General features: G+C 31.3%; 5 non-coding genes across 5 annotated transcripts; 3 read left to right on the top strand and 2 right to left on the bottom strand.

The window, feature by feature from the left end:
• The first annotated feature begins 334 nt into the window (after positions 1–334).
• Positions 335–406, top strand: Trnag-ucc (transfer RNA glycine (anticodon UCC)). Its single transcript has one exon. It is a non-coding gene; the product is annotated as a tRNA-Gly (tRNA).
• Positions 407–9320: 8914 nt separating this feature from the next.
• On the top strand, positions 9321–9392 carry Trnag-ucc (transfer RNA glycine (anticodon UCC)). Its single transcript has one exon. It is a non-coding gene; the product is annotated as a tRNA-Gly (tRNA).
• Positions 9393–17251: 7859 nt separating this feature from the next.
• On the bottom strand, positions 17252–17323 carry Trnag-ucc (transfer RNA glycine (anticodon UCC)). The gene has a single exon. It is a non-coding gene; the product is annotated as a tRNA-Gly (tRNA).
• Positions 17324–18015: 692 nt separating this feature from the next.
• Trnag-ucc (transfer RNA glycine (anticodon UCC)) lies at positions 18016–18087 on the bottom strand. The gene has a single exon. It is a non-coding gene; the product is annotated as a tRNA-Gly (tRNA).
• A 1644-nt stretch (positions 18088–19731) lies between these two features.
• Positions 19732–19803, top strand: Trnag-ucc (transfer RNA glycine (anticodon UCC)). The gene has a single exon. It is a non-coding gene; the product is annotated as a tRNA-Gly (tRNA).
• Positions 19804–22226: the final 2423 nt, after the last annotated feature.

Raw genomic sequence — 22226 nt, 5'->3', positions numbered from 1 at the left:
ATTTGCACGCAAATGAAATGTTCTTTTTTCTAAATTATATAAGAAAAAAGTACTCATACACCCCCATACACCCTTGTTTTGAGTTGTACCTGAATTTGAAAGAAGAAGTGTTGAGATTGTTTGTGGGAGAATAATAATACAAAATTAAAAATAAAAAAAAAAAAAAAAAAACAGTATTTTTAGAACAGTTACAAACGCTTAGAAGATTGCATACTCTGATACTTTATTTTATATCTTTTACGTAAAAAATTATTAACAAGTTTAATAACCAATATTCAAAATTAAACTCAAAATATCAAATTCCGATTTCTGTTCTACAATTTTAACATCAGTTGCGTCGGTGGTGTAATGGTTAGCATAGTTGCCTTCCAAGCAGTTGATCCGGGTTCGATTCCCGGCCGACGCACACTTTTTTTTTAAATATTCGTTGTTAATCAGCTTAAACAAAATGTCAATAAAATACGCAAAGCTGTTGCATAACATACAAAAATCTATTACAATAGATATATGTAGGTATACAAGAAGACAAGTATAATATCCATAACCGCATTCACGTGTGTGCACAACTCAGTTAACTTAATTAGCTGCTGAAAAGTTTATCCTTTCTCTTCACATATATACCATAAAGGCACTATACCCCCTCCCCATTTTACTCTTTCACAATTTCTTCCATTTACACCACTACTCAGTCAGACATCTCAAAACATTATTTCAAAAAGTATCTCAACTCAGCAAACAAACTTTCCAGTGTGCTAACTATTTGCCCTAAATTCCAGTTTGAAAAGTGTTTGTTTGGTTTATTCGCGTCGCAGTGTCTACAAAGTTTTGCACTTGTGATAACTTTGAAACTACTGATTGTAGTCGGATTCCCTATAGCTTGCACCCATTTCCCACTTCTGGGTACTGAATTCTAGTTATATATACTCTGACTCTTTTATATATTCTATTTTACTCTTCTCAATCTCTTGAGTAGAGAAAACTTTAAAATAAAATCGAAAATTTAAATTCACTTTCACACACATTTTTGTGGGGAAAATTTTTGTGATGCAACCATAGAATTCGGTGACCTTTTCCTGAATTTAAAAGTTATTTACTATAAATATTTGGCTATATTTTTCTCTTTATTCTTTTACTGTGAAGTCTTGGGTTTAAGGATTTACTAAAAAATCTACAATATGTTTCTAAATACAAAAAATTTGGCGGGCAACAGATTTCTACTACTTCAGATTTCTTTTCTTCGAAATAATAAAAAATATATAAAAAATGCAACTTGCTTGTATATAAATATCGACATATGTGTGGTTCATAAATACCATTTATAATGACATTCAGCCACGTTATTGTATAGACACCTTGTCAGTCTGTTCTATTGTAGGAATACATACTCGTATACCTACAAATACCTTGAAACTATTTTGAAACTTTCCAAAGTGAGAGGAAAATTTGTGAAACAATTTTTTTTAACATGGCACATTCATGGGTGCATCTAGAACCAAAGAAAACTTCAAGTTAAACGAAGAAAGGATAAAGAAACTTTACTTCTATTGTCTGGAGAGAAGAAGAGAAGTACCTTCCGAAAGGAAGGTTGTCCTTGAAATTGTAGGATATGATTTTTTTTTAAATGAAGAAATTTAAAGCCAATTGAAATGGATTTTACAAAATTTTGCAATAGATAAGTTTTTTCAAAAGTTAATAGATAACAAAGAAATTTTTTGGAAGTCGAAATATAACCATGATGCATTTGTACGAATCTTTATAATGGAGCTAGACCATCATTTCTCCCTAAGTCTGAAGATATAAATTTTGACGGTTTGGGGTCAAAATCCCGAAAACTGAAATCCGGAGACCCAAAATCACGAAAATCTAAAATCACAAGAACCCACAATCTCGAAAATCTCATAATCCCGAAACATCAAAATCCAAAAAACACAAAATCCCGAAAACAAAAAATCAAGAAAAACCGAAATCCCGAAAATACAAAATCCCAAAACCCCAAAATCCCGAATGGGATCCCGAAACTGTCTTAATGCCTACACTTTTCAGAGTTTTTCTTACTTTTTTTCTGTTTTATTTTCGGTATTTTGACCATTCTGGATTTCGGGTTTTCAGGATTGTTAGATTTCGTAATTTTAAAAAATCTGATTATGTATTTCGAAAAAAAAAAATACAGGTAAAGAACAAAACCCATGTACACATTCAAAATAACTCATCCACGTAAAAGAGATTCTTGTACAATTTGTATGCTAAATTACTTCACAGGCAGTGTAGAAAAACTCTCCACGATGCATTTTTCACTGCAGTTCGCCGCAGTACGGCAAAACAAACACGCAGCATCTGGTAAACTGCATGTGTCATGTCGCAAGTTGCATGTGGCAGGTGCCATGTTACATGCAACATGGTACAAGTGCATGTTGCATGTGGCAAGTAACACGAGGCATATTGCATTCAGCATGCAACATATGTGGAAGTGCATATGCCAAGTTTCATGTGCCAAGTTGCATGTGGCAAGTTGCATAAAACAAGTTGATTGTGCCAAGTTGCATGTGACAAGTTGCATGTGGCAAGTTGCATGTGGAAAGTTGAATGGGGCAAGTTGCATGTGGAAAGTTGCATGTGGCAAGTTAAATGTGGCTAATGCATGAAGCATGGGAGTCAGAAGTACAACTTTAACCGCGTGTACAATGTACATAGTATACACACGCTTTTTTTGAATAGTATTAAAATTACATCACATATTAAAATTGAACCACCCTAATGACAAATATTTTTTTTTTTTGATAATTTTGTTAAAATAATATCCCTCTGAAATCGATTTGTATTTCACAAGCAATATTGTAGAAGATAAAAATTGTTTGAGCCACCCTAACAAGAAAAATTTTAATATTAACTCATTATCACAAAAAACACGATTCAAAAATGTTCGGTGTCATTAAAATCAAAATTTGTCGAAAATTGAAAAAAGAAACATTTTTTGCACCACCCTTATTAACTTTTTTGCTTCCCATTTTTTTTTTTTTTTTTACAATATTAAAATTTATTAACAATAAAAACATCGCATCAAGAAATAAATTTCTTCGTGAACTCTGAAGCCATCACTGGTGCGCAATTTGCCCAAAGTTGAAGTTTTTGAACAGCAGGTTCTGCAGTTGGACTGAGTTAATACGATCGCAAATCTGACTAGATTAGATTAGATTCTTCCTTTATTCATTAGATGAAACAAGCCTGTTTAAATCTGATTTTATGAACACGACTAACGCAGGCCTAAGTTAGGCAGACTTTTATGAAAACACTTTATGTACTAAGCTCAATGCTGACCAAAATTACGGTTAAGGTTCTTAATACGTTACTTTTTTTGAGCATATTGGCTTTGGCTGATATCATGCCAACATCCCTTATTATTTCGTACAATTTTTGCCCAAAATGCATGGCCTAAACGTGATTAATGTGACACAATACCCGAAACGATAGACCAGTTTAATGAAAAATGGTTATGGGCTTTCGGGATTTTCTGCATTTCGGGTTTTCTAGATTTTTAGGATTTTATAGTTTTTTGGGTTTTTGCCACAACCCATCTGATTCATCAAATCAGACATCAAAGCACAATGACCTGAACCAAATCGATTGATCCTTTACTAAAAGTTTAACTTGCGTGTTTTGACCACCTATCAAGCTAAATCATTATTAATATTTAAATGACACAATAATGACCTATTCTCCGTTAAAAAGTAAGCGAATTATATATTTTTTATTTGCTGTAGATTTCAATATTGACTCGTATCAAAAATGCGTTCAGTAGAAATGCAAACTATAATAATCACCTATACTTTGCTCATACATATTCTGTTCAAATAGATACTATTAAAAGCAATTTGAATAATTTTCTTTTGTAATTTCAACAATTTCCTTGGACAGAAAACTTGTTAATTTTTTTTTTAAATTGAGTTAGAAAATGTGAAAAATTATGTAGGAAAGAAATACAAGGGTCTGACACCGTAATCAAACAAACGTAGAAAATGTCAATAAGTGCATTTAACTTTAAGAAGAAGTGAAGACGTAAGGGTAATTAAGCTTTCACAATTTTTTTTTTTGAAACGTCGATTTTTTTTCAAACTTTTTTCTACCACATCCTTCTTTTAAATAGAAACGTGACTTGACATTTAGTTCATGTATTTACCTAACTTGTATATCTCTTCTTTAACAACCTATACTTTCTATGTTTTTTTTTCCTTCCGCAGCAAATTCCTGTGATAACAATTTGAAGACAAAAAAAATAAAGTTGTAACCCACCAAAGGCACATACAAAGTGAAGGAAAAGAATGACAACAACAACAACAAAAATTGTCCTTTCGTCCGACTATAACAACACAAAAAAAAAAAAAAAAAAAGAAAAAAAAATATATTAAAGAACTAAATTGTCCTTGTTACTTCTTCAAAAAGCTTGAACATTCCTACTAACTATGGATAACAAATATATATAGAATAGACATAGCGTGCCAGAAGACAAAGAATTAAAGTAAAACGGCAATAAAATCGGACAAAAATAAAAAGGACAAATTAACCCTCATAGAGAGAGAGTGTATATAGTCACCAAAAATAGTCCTTGAATAAAACAAAAACAAAAAAAATAAAAAAATAATGTTATATTGTAATAGATGGATGGAGGTTGTAGTAGAGTAGGATACCTGCAGACGTTACTCCCAAAGGACTCATATATTTTTCAAACGTTTTGTTGGCTGGCTCGATCTCGATGTCTTTCTTTTTCTTCATTTGGGTTGTGACGATGACGGTTGACTGGCGGCCACCACACACCATCATCATCAAACGACCAGGCCAGAACAGCACATCGACGAACAAAGGAGATTCGCCACCTGTGCTAACTTGATGGTTATAATGTCATTGAACTGTTAGGTGTAGTAGGTATAGTCCTCTGTTACTTACTTCGTCGGTTAGATGCTCGCTCGCAGAGCCAAAAATTTTCAATGATGAGAGAGAGCACATAGGGGTAATATGGATGGGTCATGGCGGGTATGAGCGGGGGCGAGCGTCCACTAATGAAGGTTGTCACTCTTTCGAGTCCTGCCAAACCCTTTTTTGAGTTGAGTCTATCTAAAGGCAATTAGAAGGTAGTTGAAGAGAAATATTTGAAAGTCATGCTGTGTCGCCGTAGTCGAATTCGATAAGGGTGATGCTTTTTTCGGTGTTCGGCAAAAAAAAAAAAAAAAAAAAAATGGTTTATAGACCCTCGTGGTCATAAGGGTAGCAGAATTTTGTTAAAGTTATACTGAAAACCTGGTTCGGAACAGTGTGTTGAAATATACGAAATTCTAATGAGGTTTGGTTTCGTCATCTGATATGGAGAGACAATAAACATCCATTGTATTTACTTCACCTCTACGTTCACTACACTGGGTTCTAACAATGTTGACAATGTTAACTTGACCATGCTTGAAAATGAGAGAAGTTTTTTTAAAGGTTTTAAGTGTTTTCGTTACTTAGGAGTGAACAAAAACTTAACTGGTAAATAAACAATAATAACAGAATATCTCAATGATTATAAAGAATTTAAGAAATATTCTTGGTTTGAGGTGAACTTCTAAGATGTGAATCTTAAGAGTTCTGTCAATACTTGTATAGCGCTGATGGCTTTATTTTCTTAAGATGAACTTTTTGCATGTATCTACTTATCAGTAAATTCTATGAGGAGGTTTTCGGAATCAACATTTCATCAATTTTAAATGCCTGTGAAACAATCTTTCTATTTTAATTTTCTTATGCTGAAGCAGCTCCAAACTGCTGGGTGAACTAAATGACCGTTGGTAGATATAGTTATTCGATTTTTAAGTTGAAGAGTTTTCAAGAGCGCAGAAGGGATTTCTTGAAAATGTTTTGCAAAAAGTTTAGCAATAATCTTGTATCATTTGATTGGATTTTCTTCCTTGAGATAATTCCAAGTCAAAAAACCTATTATAGATTATTTAATGATTATACAACGGTTTTTATGTTTTTCTGTATTTTTTCTTCAAAATCTCTATATTTAAAAACTACAATTGATTTTACAATCAAAAACTTTTTTCTTTTAAACTCAACAAATTTCCAAGTGCTTCTTCAAATGTTTTGTGGATTGGGGACAAAATCCCGAAAACCTCAAATCCCGAAAACCCAAAATCCCGAAAACCCAGAATCCCGAAAACCCAAAATCCCGAATGGGATTACGAAATCCCGAAAAATTATATAAAATGAAAAATTTGCGCAAATTTTTCATTTAATATAATTTTTCGGTTTCGAAAACAATACTTAGTGTGAAATTAAGGTGTTATTACGTAAAAAAACAATATAAGTTTATGATTCCGTTAATATCTCTTTTTTACATGATTTCAAGTTCTTATTGTGATTTCAGCAGTGTTTTGTAATGATTGAGTTAAGTTGGAAAATCGTTGAACTCAAATCAAAAGAATTATGAGTTTTAATATTTAACTTATAATAATTGTATGTTTAAATTGTTTTTAATTGGTTTTAATTTTATGTTTCAGTTAAAATTTCAGTGAAACAAAATTTTGAAGAGTTTTTTATTTTTTCTGTTTTTTTTTTTCGGGATTTTGGCCTTTCTGGATTTTGGGTTTTCGGGATTTAGGGTTTTCTGGATTTTGGTCTTTCTAGATTTTGGATTTCGGGATTCTTTCCGTCTCCCAGTTTTTGTTTGTACTATAAGCTCGAGAGCTAAGTTCTACCGTAATTCTCTTTTTACATTCGCACTCTCTTTCTCAAGGCGTATTTTTAATCGAAATATAAGCAGCTGGCGTTCTTCTTAGTTCTTAAGAAGGAATTCTTAAGACTAAAAGATAAAATTGACTGTACCTATGTATATATATTGGATTTTTAGCATTTGCTACCATGTTTTATAACTTTTATTTTAAATTACCTATGTATTAGAAATTTGAAGAAGATTGTAAACACACTGGAAACTTGGGAAAAGGAAATATAAATACAAAATAGACCTACATACATTTATATTTTTTGACGTGATAACGTCTTATAAATCGATGAACCATGGAAGCCACCACAAAAAAGTGACGCCATTTTCTAACGTTAGGTACACTCTCGCATTTTCGCAGTCCGGCAAAAAATTTCAATTAAAAATTAAAAATCAACTATTCGAGATACAAAAATCTTCTATAGCTTATTTGAAAGATAAAAAAACCTAAAGCTTAATCCAAATGAAGGATTTTTAAAATTTAAGTCATTTAATAGGGTAAACAGGGGTAAAACGGGAAGATGAAATTTGGGCTAAAATCTAAACGCGAAGTTGTAGAGAATTGATTTTTTTTCTATATATAGATGAGATTAATTTAAGAATAACTGCATTTAAGAAAAAATTCTAGAAAATTTTGAAACTAAGCTATAACGTTTTGTTTGAACGTTGTACACGTGTTGACGCTATGACAAAATGGTGATTATGGGTAAAGGACACTTTTTTGGACAATTCCAAAGATGCCAGGTGAAAGATGAGGGAAAAAAATTAGGCATCTGATACGGATTTTTTCCCAACGCTCTGCATTTCGAAATATGAATTTTTGAAAAACACCTTGTTTTTTAGGGGTATTTTTGGGTAATTTTAGATTTTTAGCTTATAGGACATGTAGGTTTTGGCCTTATGCATTCAAAAAATTGAAATCGTTTAGTGAGTTTTGACTGAATAACGGAAGAAACAAGTTTTTAAAAAACACGTTTTTTTACCGTTTTAAACCGATATTCATCGTTTTTTATTTTTATCTTTTTTTTAATAGATACAGGAATAAAGTATATAAAGTAATGATAGACCATGAGTACGGCTATATGTGTGCGAAGTTTCAATCATTTTCGTAAACACAATTTTGAGATAACGGTAAAATAAAATTTTAGAATTCAACAGGTTATAACTTTTGACCAAGAGCAGATAGAAATTTTATTAAACTTTTATGAGCATCCTGATACAGTTACCTTTCATTTGGTATATAACACATAACGGTAGACTAACTACAAGCTACACAATGTTAAATCAAGAAACTTGCGAAAAACCTCAAAACACTAGTGGAGATCTGTTGCCCCCCGAACAGCCACCAGTGTGGGAAGTACCGTAATCTCATCTGGAAATTCGACATGGTTGACTTTAAAAAATTCTAACTTCTCTTGTAGGCATTTGTGAAATGAGATTGATACGTCATAGTAAAGATGAAATAATAAGCTTTCACATGGTATATATTTTGTATAGGTTGTCAAACAAAAAAATGATTCCATAGCCTGAGAACATAAAAATAAATGTTTTTTTTGCTTTTTTTTAATGAAATTTGATCGAGTTCAAAAAATTCTAGCTCTTTTTGTAGATGTCTCATAGACCTGATCGATATATATATTTTGAGAAATAAGCTTTCAGATGGTATAAATTAAAAAATGGAATTAATGACGTGAGAAGATAAAAATTCATGTTTTCTTTGCTTTTTTGATGAAAATGATTGTTTTCAATAAATTATTTTTATACTTTTTGCGCATTGTAAAAATGGTTTTATTCTTAAGAAGAAATACTTGGCTTTTAAATTGCATAATTATTTTTGTAAGCTTTTAAAATAAAAAAAAATTAATATAATGAGAAAATAAAAAAGATATTTTTTTTTAGCTTTTTCTTGTAAATTATGATTGTTTGAAATAAGTAAACGCTTCAATTGACTCATTTTAAACAAAAGCACACAACCTGTTTTCTGACGACGTTATCACGTAAAATCATCGTCCGTAAATCGGCTTTACAGACAACCTCTTTCTTATTTAGTAGATACATCATCTTCAAAATTTTTGGTACCCCTGATTTTTTAAATGAGATTTCTTTTATAAAGCAATTGGGGTTCATTTATGCTTAAACTTTATTTATATGGAGCGATTGATAGTTTTTATTAAAATAAAACTTTCTATCAAATTTTACATTCGATCCACCCGGTGCATTGAAGTTTGGAGAGTAAGTCTCTCTGCTTAAAATAATTTTAATTAATTTATTAAAGTTAATTTAAGTTAAAACTTCAGTCCACATTTAAGTGAAAAACCTTCTGTTGCTCAAAATAGTTCCCTTTCTGGCAACATTAAATTAAATCATATAGGCTTTAACCTCAACCCAATTATAACAAACTTTTTAAACATTCAAGAATTTTTTTTTGGCCCAAATGTTGAAATAGTTTCAGCTATAAACAAAAATTATACATTGTGTACGCCAAGATTTATTCTATAAATTTCATTAATATTTGCGTTCAATAAATATTGGGGCTCAGCAATATTTTTTTTAATCATGATAATAAGCTGCGTCGGTGGTGTAATGGTTAGCATAGTTGCCTTCCAAGCAGTTGATCCGGGTTCGATTCCCGGCCGACGCACATTTTTTATCAAAACTTCCTTAGAACTCGTTGAAAGATTTGCATAATATTTCAACAATAAGATTTTTACAAAGCCCATCAAGTTGTGACTCTATCTTTTTTTTAGTTAACAATAACAGATTTAGGTACTACTATCAATGTGTTCCTTATCCTTATAACCAATTTCGAAATTCTTTTTTTTTTCTTGCTCACAACGAGTGTTAATATAGTTAATGAGCCATATAAGAATATATTCACATTAACATCATATCCCTTAAAAATTATATGAGCGTTTTAAATCCTTTTCTAGGATCTCTACTTAAACTCTTTCCAATTCTTATTTTATTTTAAAATAAAACAAAAACAAATTCTCCACTCCTTAAAAGCCTTAAGAATCAACTCGTAAATTTTTCAATTTGTCGGCAAATTAATAGAAACCGATTACTACCGTGTATATAGAGAAAGAGAACGACTATAGCGCGAAATGGAAATTGATTTATTTTAATTGGAAAAATTAATTTTAACCTCCATGCTAATTGCATTTTCATTGCCATGGCAAAATGGGCTCAGGTTTCCTTTTGCTTTCGGTCTTTTTCTTTTAAAACATCAGTTAAAAACACAACTTCAGTTCATACTCTTGGGTAAAATATCCTTCATCCTTATACTCGCTCTTTCTCTCTCTCTTCATCTCCCTTCGATTTAATTCATTTCATCTTTCAATAAATCTCTTGACAATTGCAAAATAATGGCGATAATTGGCAGCAAAAGAAAAGACGACTTGCGATGCTCTCTGAAATTGCATTCCTCTATCCCAACTATATATCTAGGCCCGTTTTCGTTTATCGTCGTTGCTAGTTTGTTGTCGTCCTCGGAATAGTTGTCGATTGGACAAACAGACAGCAGATAATCTTCCCGATCGATCGATAGACTCTTTGGGTCTCTCTGATATTCTTTGTATAAGACGCCCTCTGTGCGGCGGTCCTGGGATCTTCTATACGTCTTCTCTCTTTTTCGATTTCGATATCTTGAAATCTCCATGTGCAACCGATAAGCTTCCAGCATCATCACAAAATTGCTAGTCTCAGCCCTCCCATATGTGTGCGATGCCAAAACCACCGGCGAAGCAAGGTTACCGCTCTCCTCGGTGGTGCAGTGTCCGAGATTAATAGCCTCTCCTAGGCCTACACACACTCGATCTGAAATTATGAGACAGCTATTTGGAGTGAAATCTATGAGCAATGCCGCATCGCAGCGTAGAGATTCGATGATTCCTTGCTCTTTTGCAATCTTAGATGTGACCAAGACCAAGGCTTCCTTGCGAGATCCATATCTCTGGGCGGTTTTGCTTTGCGGTAATGCGGTGCAATCTAGGATTTTAAGTTCTGAGCTAGCAAATCAACACTTGAACAATGCTTCTATATGTGTCTATTGGTGCTCACATCCCTCGCGGATTCCCTTTCCCTCGCAATCTCGCACAAAGCACCATATGAGCTCTGTTTGGAAGTGCACAGCTCATAAAATTGGTGGCCACTCTGTGGACTCTGTGCTGGGGCAATAAATAATCGACGCACCATCTGAGATAAGGTAATTGGTCCATTATGTCGCTCCAATGGCATCTCTTGGTTATAAGTGAAATCCGCACTCTGGCAGTGTGTATAAAGAAAGAGAGAAGCCATCGTATCGTCTTCGTCGGTCTTCGAACAGAAGCACTTTTCTTATACATACAGGTGACATGTTGTTAATACTCTGTAAGACTGCTGCCTTGGCCTTGTAATCCGATCTCATCCCAAAGATGCAATGGAGAGAAGAAACCCTTTAACATGTCTTTGTTTGGGGAAACAACAATAATAATAATAATAATCACGTGGAGTGTGTGTTCCATGGAAGTGGAGTTAAAGTATAAAGCTGGAGCAATGATTCGCACAACCACATAAGAGGCGGACCGGACAAAGTGCATAAATTTTGATGGAACGCGCAATTTGAAATGCATTCGAGAGATGATTCAAAGAGAATGGGTGTCACTGATGTGTAAGATGCGATGACAGTTGATTTGATGAACGACATTATATGGTTGAAGTCGACATAATGGTGGGAACGGATTTATATATAATGCACAATTCCAGGTTGATGGAAGATTTAATTTGATGTGGTTTTAAGATGCGTTTTAGTTTTTATGCTTTATGTATTGCGAAGTAATGGGGTTCTCAGTGTCTAAAATGCACAAACGAATGACGAACACGATTATTGAAGATAGATTATGTTGACAAAAAAAAAACACTATAGTGAAAAACTAGTACTTTTACTATTGTTCAAAAGGCTTGTTTTTTTAGTAACAGCTAACATTGCACCGTTGTTAACGTTTTTCTCCACTTCAGAAGCTTTAAGATAGTTTAGTTTTTTTTTTTTTTAAACAAACATTGTTTTCAATATCAAAAATAAAAATATATCAGAAGTCTTTTTGGGATTTTCCAAAAAGTTTTAGTTTTATGAATTTAGAGCATCTTGAAAAAACGAAATTTTGAAAAATTAGGGGTGAAATTATTAAGATCACAAACTAGGTTTTTTTCAAAAAATAAAAATTATATCCACAGTCATTTATCAGCTTTACCTAGAAAATTTTCAGGGACTTTTGGATAATTGTGATTTCTATGTGCACTTTTCAAATTTGGACTATTTCACTTTGTATTTTATTCATGCACTCCGCCATATTATAATCATTCTTGTGTAAAAACAATTGTTTTGGTTTGCGAACACTGCAAAGTTTACAGTCTTAACATAATGTATTATGAATTCCCTAAAAGGTGACTTAGTTTAAGGGATATACATTAGGGTGGGTCAAAAAAAAATCGAAATTGGTTTTTTTGATTTGGTACTTCGAAAACTTGATTGCTAGACACCTCTAGAATATACTCACCAAATATGAGCTCTTTATCTTAATGGGAAGGTCCTCCGCTTATCAATTTTCCATTTTTACATCAAGCTTTTACAAAAAAAAAAATTTTTTATTAATTAAATTTTTTAAGAATATGTATTCTTGTAGAAAATTGAACGCTCTACAAAAAAGGTCAAAAACACTTTTTTGAATTATCTAACCGTTTAGTAGATATTTGAGGTCCAAAAATAGAGAAAATCTTTAAAAATTAGTTTTTTGTTTTTAATTTTGTAACAAATTGAAAAATTATAATCATCAAACGCGCATAACATATTATTGTAGGAAACAGATTGCTCCACAAAAAAGGTCTTATTAACTTTTTTTATTAATCTTACCATTTGAAAGATATTCGAGGTCAAAGTTAAACAAAAATATAAAAACTTTTTTTACTTTTCAAAATTGTCTAATTCACTGAAAAGTCATTATTATTAAATTAGTAAAGTGGATTATTTTAGGCGCTTAAATGTTCTACAAAAAAGTCCTTGGCCTCAAATTGGTTCCTTTAACCGTTTAGAAGATATTCGCATCCAAGTCGCAATGCATAGAGACCATACGAAAACTATTGAAATCAGTGGGCATTGGTTTGGGCATGTCATGCGCGTTTGATTATTATAATTTTTCAATTTGTTACAAAATTAAGAACAAAAAAAAAATTTTAAAGATTTTCTCGATTTTTGGACCTCAAATATCTACTAAACGGTTAGATAATTCAAAAAAGTGTTTTTAACCTTTTTTGTAGAGCGTTCAATTTTCTACAAGAATATGTAAAAAAAATTGGCTAAAAATTCAATTAATAAAAAAATTTTGTTTTTAGTAAAAGCTTGATGTAAAAATGAAAAATTGAAAAGCGGAGGACCTTCCCATTAAGATAAATAAGATAAGAGCTCATATTTGGTGAGTATATTCTAGAGGTGTCTAGCAGTCGAGTTTTCGAGGTACCAAATCAAAAAAACGAATTTCGATTTTTTTTTTTGACCCACCCTAATATACATACATACCTAGAGCAAAACATAAATGCATTTACCTTAAACATAAAATTTTATTTTTGAAACAAATCGCTTAAATACGGATGGGGATCGAATACTAGTAACCCGGAAAATGTTATGTTAATGATGCACTTAGGTATATTGCATTCAAAAATTCGGATCTAATAAAAAAAATAACTTGTTAGCTTCAGACCCATCGTTTCAGAGCTACACGAAATCAAAACTAGATAATTTGTATGACTTTTTGACTTTTCTGGGTTACGAGGTATTCACAAATCATTGCCGTAGATATTTCTTTGTAAGCTTTATTACTATTATTATAGGCAAGTTAATTATTCGTTACATCTAGTATTGTGAGTAATGTTACAAATAAGACCCACCTTTTTAAATAAAAAAAAATATGTTTGAACCGTTATTAACGGTACCTGCCATAGAACGCTTTTTTGGTGTCTGAATATCTCGTACACAACTAGCCCGATTTCAACGAAAATTTTTATACAAAAGCGTTTAAGTAACCAAAATATCAAAATATCAAAATTTTAGAAAATTTTCGAAATACAAAAATTTGGATTTTTAAAAAATAAATAATATTTCAATTTTTTTTTTTTTTTTTGAAAAATCAATTCTTTAAAAACGGGTCTAAATGTTAATTATTTATTCATCAAAATGGCATTACAATATAAAAATTTTCTGTACATATAAGTACATTATACCTATATAAAAAATATTTTTCTTTTAAAACGACTCATACAAGAAATCAGATGGCATACTTTGTTTTGTGATCAAAATTATTTGAAAAAATTATTTACGAGTCTTTACTTTTTTTGAATACGGAGTACAGAGTATTATTGTTTTTTTTTTTTTTTTTATGGATACAGTGAATCCAAAAAGTTTCCGTACAGTTAAAAGAAATCTTTTTAATTTAATGTTTTCAATTTTTTTGTTTTCAAAAAATATTCATTTTTCAACTATATATTCTTCTACTATATATGTAAAAATCTTGAATACAAATCTTCTTTTCCTTTTATTCGAAGCTGTTATGATCTCGATGTCGAACGGATCATTTATCTCTCACGTATCTGCTTCACACTATTGTACCGCTTGTGGGGTTTCCCGGGTTAACATTAGAAATTGAAGAATGAGCAAATCTCTTTACAAAATATCAAAAAGAATGAAAACAAAATCAAAATACCCTCACCTAGTCAGTAATCGATCAAATAATTATTTACAAAAAAAATTGAAAACAGATTAAGGCTAGGTGGAAAAAAATACGTCTCTGTAACGAAAAAATATATTATTAGAATTGTCACTATTTGAACTATTTATTATGGTTTCAATTAATGTACAGAGACTTTTTGGTTTTAGTGTACTTCTGCTTTAACACATAATATATAAGAGAAACTCATTAAATTATTCGATTAAAAAAGTTTAAAATATGATAATTGACATTCAATAGAATTAAGTTGAGAACTGAATCTTTTCGTAGAAAATTAGAATCGTACACTATGGTGTATGAGTGATATTTTAGAAAGTTTTTTTTTTTTTAAAGTGGTTTAATATTACTCGTTACTTTCTTGTTTTACATAACCTATAACACAGAACTATACAAACAAATAATAAAAAATGTGCTATTAGTGAGAGCTAGAAATTTGAAAAAAAAAATTGAAAAATCATTATGACTATCTACTTTTTTTCTCTTCTATCAAAGTAAACCTCGGAAAATGTAAGATGCGTCCTAAAAAGGAAATAATCCTTTGGTCAAGCAAATTGGTTTCTCGAATCTCATTATTCTCTGTTAAGGTAATAAACATTAAGAAAATTGTCGACCACACAGCAGCAGCAGCAGCTTGGAAACCTATGTCGGAAGTTTTTCAGTTAAATAAAGTAAAAAAAAAAAAAAAACAAATACAAACTCAAAGGCATAGTAATATAGTTTTATATGTATATGCAGAATAGCTGGCTATGAAAATAAGAAAATATTAAATGACAGGACAACATGCCACCTCAATATGTAACCCAAATAAATGAGTATCATTAAGGAGTAGACTCATTTAACCTCATCGTCGTTGTTTTTTGTTGTTGTTGTCGCTACCAAACAAGGAAGGGCACCATTTTAGATTTAAAAAATAAAAAAAAAAAATACAAAAAAGCGAGGACTTCTTCTTTAAAAAAAAAAAACTTAGTCCCTTTTTTTACAATTACATTCTAGTCCTAGTTCACAGAAAAACCCTAAACCCACAAAAAAAGATACGAAAAACTACAACACAGAACAAAGTCCCAGAACTGGGAAAACACGACGACGAAAACGACCAAAGGACGAGTTTAGAACGAAATTATAGCATAACTCATCCTCGGATTCTATATCCTAAAGGCAAGAGGATATCATTTCTCCTTGGGATAGAAGAGAATCGTATCTGGTGTCAAGCACCTACTCCATCTATTGGCATAAAACTGTCGAAAAAAAAAATAATCATTCGTCGAGGTCCTGTAAGGATATTTTTTTTGTGTGTGGATTTTTGACTCTCTTCTTGTAACTAACTATATTCCTCTGCTAACTCTAGCCCCAAAGTTGACTTCCGAAGGACACAAAACAAATAAAAAAAAAAAAAAAAAACTAAAAATTTTCGGTCTTGCCGAAGGATTTTGTGTTTTGTTTTTGTATATGTCGATGGTGGTGGCCACTCAGCCACTCCCAATTTTACACACATTCTACAGCTCACCAATGCTATTGGTTATATACACGATGATGATGGTCCGAACACAGGAGTACTCGGGGTGTATATTTTTAGGGAGATTTCGGGCAAAACACACTTCTTTTTATATACCTACAGAAGCAAAAACAGTCCAGTCCTGCTCGGAAGGGACAAAACAAAGCATCATCGTCATCCTCTCTCAATTTCGGATTTCGTTCTGCCCCAGCAACCGGCCCAGACAACAAACACGCCGAACTTTTCAAAAAACAACCAAACAAAAAAACATCAAAAAAAAGACAAAAATACCAAATTGCATTGCACATCGATAAAATAGGGGGTGGGTGTTGGTTGTTTGGGTGACTCTGACTACTCTTGATCCCCTTTCAATGTGTATAGCCGAAGCTTTGGCCTGCGTCAATTCGCATCCTGCGTCCGAAAACTCATAGAAACACAGCCTGAACGAGGCACATGCAAGCACCAAGCAGCATCAAAGCCAGTAGAAAGAATAGACTGACAGGCTCCTATGCGCTCTGTTAAAACAAAAGGACTCCAAAAGCATACATATACCCATCATGTAGATATAAGAGTTTATACACAAGCATTTGCAGGCAGGCAGGACCAGAAAACCCAGACCCAGGACACAGGGATATAGTGATTGGCATTCGGACAATGCGTCGAATCTTTTTGTGTTTTTCAGTTTTCTTGTATGCAGGCAGTCCAGTGAGGCTGACAGAAAGGCATGTAGCAGAGACAGGAGCACGAAATGGGATAAATAAATAATCGGATCAGAGAGGATGGCCTTATTCCTTTTTTTTTTATCATAGTATATTTCGCTTTTACAGTTTTGTTTCATAGTTTTCCAGATCATTAGATGGGATTTTCTTTTTCAAAAGTTCGAAAACGAGAATGTGATGGACACAAACCAACAACAAACAAAAAATAGAGAAGAATTATTTTCTAAATCTTTTCATTTTTCCAGAAAAGTTGATGTGATGTTTTTTTTTTTATTAATTATATTTTTACTACCTAGTTGCCATGGTAGAAAAATAGGTTTATGTGTTTGATGTACACATATAACTACTGACTCTTGAAAAAGAGGTCTTCAGCTGATTAAATATAAAAAAAAAACAAACAAACAAAGATTATGAGAGTTTATATTTGTTTGTAGATAAAAATTATACAATGAACTCTACATTCGACGTTATCTCTCAATTTCAAGCATTAAATTCTTTTAAAAAGTCGATTTTAAATTAAAAAAAAAATAGACTGTGCGTAGGCCGGGAATCGAACCCGGATCAACTGCTTGGAAGGCAACTATGCTAACCATTACACCACCAACGCAACTGATGCTATGTTTCTCAATCAAGATGCACACTCCATTTTCATAATCTAACGGTACATTTTTTTTATATTTGTTCAAATGATAATTTAAATGAATTAAAATAATTAAAATTATAAAACACTGTCATATAAAGAATTTTCACTGTAAGCTACTAGACTCATAAAATTAGAGGTTAAAATGTGGCAACCTTATTTGAAAGGAAAAGTATTCACATAATTAAATTTTTAAAAACTGTGTTGTTAGGTCAAATGAGACATATTCTTAAATTTTAATAAAAATTAGTTAAAAGATTTTGTTTGCAATTTTTTTTTTCAAAATTTTGAATTTGAAAAAAAAAAATTATCAAAAACTATTTCTTAAAACAGCTTTATTTACAAACAAAATCAAAGAGAAGGTTTTTATTAGATTTACAAAAAAGTATAGCTTGTCATTGTAAATACATAAAACCATGGATTTTTAATAGATTTGTTTCCCAAATATTACTCATACACCACAGTGTACAGTTTTATTTTCTGTTTTTAAAAATATTCAACTGTCAAGTAAAATTGCGATTCTAAATATTTTGAATGAAATTTTTTGTTGCATTTTAATTTTTTTTCGGCAATAATAATAATAATTTAATACTCAAAATTCAAGAAATAAATATTCATGTCATAAAACAAATATAATACAAAATTAGCAAAAAACGATGTGCGTCGGCCGGGAATCGAACCCGGATCAACTGCTTGGAAGGCAACTATGCTAACCATTACACCACCGACGCCACTGATGATCCAAGCCATGATTGTAAAATTCTCAGATTAGCATCAGCAGCATCCGCAAACCGACAATAATGATCTTATAAGTTGTCTTTAATAATCCCTAGCTAAAAAATATTAGACAAATATATTTTTTGGATTATAGGTATTAGTCGGACTTATGTGTCTTTAACAGAAACAAAACAAAATTGTTCATAACCTCAGTTATAATTTTGCAAAGTTCATCTATGTTTTATTAGGAGTGACAGCTGTAAGACATTTAATGTTGCAATTTAATTTAAATTTTTAAATATCACGACGATGTAGATTTACACTTTGTAGGTGGAAATGAAAAGTTAATAAACATCGACAGAATTTAATCAGAAAGCCATATGCAAATATGTAGGTACTAGTATGTATTTAGAACATAGAGATTGCGTGCATAACGAATGAACTTTATTGCAATAATTTTGCAACTTTGTACTATGGATATTTTTTCCTCATGTTTAAAAGTCATAACAAAAGTTACCTCTTTTGTATTGAAAACGGATGCAATTTGATTTAATTTAATAGTCTTCATTAATTTGATAATATATTGAGATAATTTAAAATTTACAATTTACAATTTACAATTTACAATTTACAATTTACAATTTACAATTTACAATTTACAATTTACAATTTACAATTTATAATTTACAATTTACAATTTACAATTTACAATTTACAATTTACAATTTACAATTTACAATTTACAATTTACAATTTACAATTTACAATTTATAATTTACAATTTACAATTTACAATTTACAATTTACAATTTACAATTTACAATTTACAATTTACAATTTACAATTTACAATTTACAATTTACAATTTACAATTTACAATTTACAATTTACAATTTACAATTTACAATTTACAATTTACAATTTACAATTTACAATTTACAATTTACAATTTACAATTTACAATTTACAATTTACAATTTACAATTTACAATTTACAATTTACAATTTACAATTTACAATTTACAATTTACAATTTACAATTTACAATTTACAATTTACAATTTACAATTTACAATTTATAATTTACAATTTACAATTTACAATTTACAATTTACAATTTACAATTTACAATTTACAATTTACAATTTACAATTTACAATTTACAATTTACAATTTACAATTTACAATTTACAATTTACAATTTACAATTTACAATTTACAATTTACAATTTACAATTTACAATTTACAATTTACAATTTACAATTTACAATTTACAATTTACAATTTACAATTTACAATTTACAATTTACAATTTACAATTTACAATTTACAATTTACAATTTACAATTTACAATTTACAATTTACAATTTACAATTTACAATTTACAATTTACAATTTACAATTTACAATTTACAATTTACAATTTACAATTTACAATTTACAATTTACAATTTACAATTTACAATTTACAATTTACAATTTACAATTTACAATTTACAATTTACAATTTACAATTTACAATTTACAAAGAAATGTCAAATTAAGTCGGCGAAGTTAAGCCAATGAGAACCACGTCCATAACTCATATTTTATTAGTTAAACGTTATCCTAAAATCAAAGAATGGTTGTGATTAAGGCAGACAATAACGGTAAGCTGCGTCGGTGGTGTAATGGTTAGCATAGTTGCCTTCCAAGCAGTTGATCCGGGTTCGATTCCCGGCCGACGCACACTTTTTTTCATATCCTTTATCCTTATAGAAGTTTTTTTTTTTATTTAAAAATGAGCATCTATCATAAAAGATAGATTGATATCAAGTTTAATCAGTGAAATTGCCGTTAATTATTATTTAAGATACTTCTCATAATGATGCATAATTAATAAAGTAATAACTACTTTACCCCTACTTCCATGCATCGTTGCTTGAACCACGCATATTTTGCATAAAATATTCATGTCTCCATCATTATTATCCGTTTCTGACAAACTGATGCAAGTAGTAAGGCAGACTTTGGGATTAGCATACAATTACAACTCTCGAATGTGCATGTTCAACTGCTTCCAGATCAACTGGCAATAAAAGAAGAATAAAAATGAACCAACCCCAGTTTAAGTTTTTTTTTTTTTCTTATAAATTAATCGTTTTGAATTCTGATGATTTCGTTTTACTTCTTGACGAGAACGTTAAAAAATGTACCTACTCCTTGCACGAAAGGTATAACATTTTTGTGAATTAAAATTACACATGAAAAAAACTGAATGATGATTAAAAAAATTTAATTTTTTGTTTTCTTGTAAATTCAAGTTGAGTGTATCTAATTGCTCAATAATAGAACGATGAACGGAGGCAAGTATCCATTTAAAGGTAACCAACACGTCATGAGAATCATGCAAATGATGATTATGATGATGTTGTTTTTGAATATTTCTTTTTCCATTTTTTTTATTAAGATAACCCTAGTATGTATGTAAAAATATATTAGTGATATCTTGGACTTTAAGTTAATCAGTACAAAATATTCAGTTTCTACTTTGCTTACAAGAAGTACTTTGTTATAATTCTAAAACCTAAAAGTATAAGCTGTGTTTTTTTGGCATTGCTATCCGTATCCGCAGTTGGTGTTTACATGCATTACAAAAACAACACGCAGCTGCCGATAGGAATAGAAGCTAAACCAAGCTGCGGATAGAAATTTGATGAAGTGTATACATTTATGTTTTCCTTTCTCTTGGTGCGTGCATATGAATTTTTGGTCAATGTTGATATTTGGGAAATCCTACTGCGGATAGCTTTGCCAAAAAAACACGCCTATAGTTTAATAAAAACGAGGATTTCCTTGCAGACCAGTGTAATAAAAAAAAAACCAAGAAGTGTAGCCCCACAGCTATAGCAACTACATATCGCTGACTGAGAATTATAGGGTTGTATGTCTGCAAGGGATTCCATAAAACATACAACCTGATAATTCGACGACAAAAGTTGACTTTTGTCGTCGACTTTTGTCGTCGACTTTTGTCGTCGACTTTTGTCGTCGACTTTTGTCGTCGACTTTAGTCTTCGACTTTTGTCGTCGACTTTAGTCGTCGACTTTTGTCGTCGACTTTCGTCGTCGACTTTTGTCGTCGACTTTTTTCGTCGACTTTTGTCGTCGACTTTTGTCGTTGACTTTCGTCGTCGACTTTTGTCGTCGACTTTTGTCGTCGACTTTTGTCGTCGACTTTTGTCGTCGACTTTTGTCGTCGACTTTTGTCGTCGACTTTTGTCGTCGACTTTTGTCGTCGACTTTTGTCGTCAACTTTCTTCATCGACTTTTGTCGTCGACTTTCTTCGTCGACTTTTGTCGTCGACTTTTGTCGTCGACTTTTGTCGTCGACTTTTGTCGTCGACTTTTGTCGTCGACTTTTGTCGTCGACTTTTGTCGTCGACTTTTGTCGTCGACTTTTGTCGTCGACTTTTGTCGTCGACTTTCGTCGTCGACTTTTGTCGTCGACTTTAATCGCCGACTTTTGTCGTTGACTTTAGTCGTCGACTTTAGTCGTCGACTTTTGTCGTCGACTTTCGTCGTCGACTTTTGGCGTCGACTTTTGTAGTTGTCGACTTTTGTCGTCGACTTTTGTCGTCGACTTTTTTCGTCGACTTTAGTCGTCGACTTTTGTCTTCGACTTTTGTCGTCGACTTTTGTCTTGCGGTGAGAGTATGACTATCATTTTGAACTGTATGTTTCAGTGATTATCTCGGTCATTTTTGATTTTTGACAAAAACGAAAAGTGTAAAAGTCTAAGCAAGTTATATCTCACGCAATAATTTTTTCAAAAAATTAAAAAAACTGATTTCTTTTTGTAAGACATCAGCTATGTATGTAAATTTATGTGGTCCTTAACACGAAATTAATGAAGACATTCGTTCAATCGTCTCCAAATAAAAAATTTTAATTTTTCCGATTGTTATCTATACCCCTTACTCGCCCTATAACAAGGCGAAATTCTTGTACTTGGACTTTGCGTCTGATTTTTCGAGTATTATTTTTTTTTTTTGATGAGACATACTCGTAGCTATCTATTTATCGATAAATTACGTACTGGAGACACATTTATATGAAATTTTTGTATACCTTTATAACTGGGAAGGGAAGTTAAAACCTTGTAGAGACTA

The sequence above is a fragment of the Episyrphus balteatus genome, chromosome 2, assembly GCF_945859705.1.
Source record: "Episyrphus balteatus chromosome 2, idEpiBalt1.1, whole genome shotgun sequence".
NCBI lineage: Eukaryota > Metazoa > Arthropoda > Insecta > Diptera > Syrphidae > Episyrphus > Episyrphus balteatus.
This window is presented reverse-complemented; position numbering and strand designations above follow the sequence as displayed.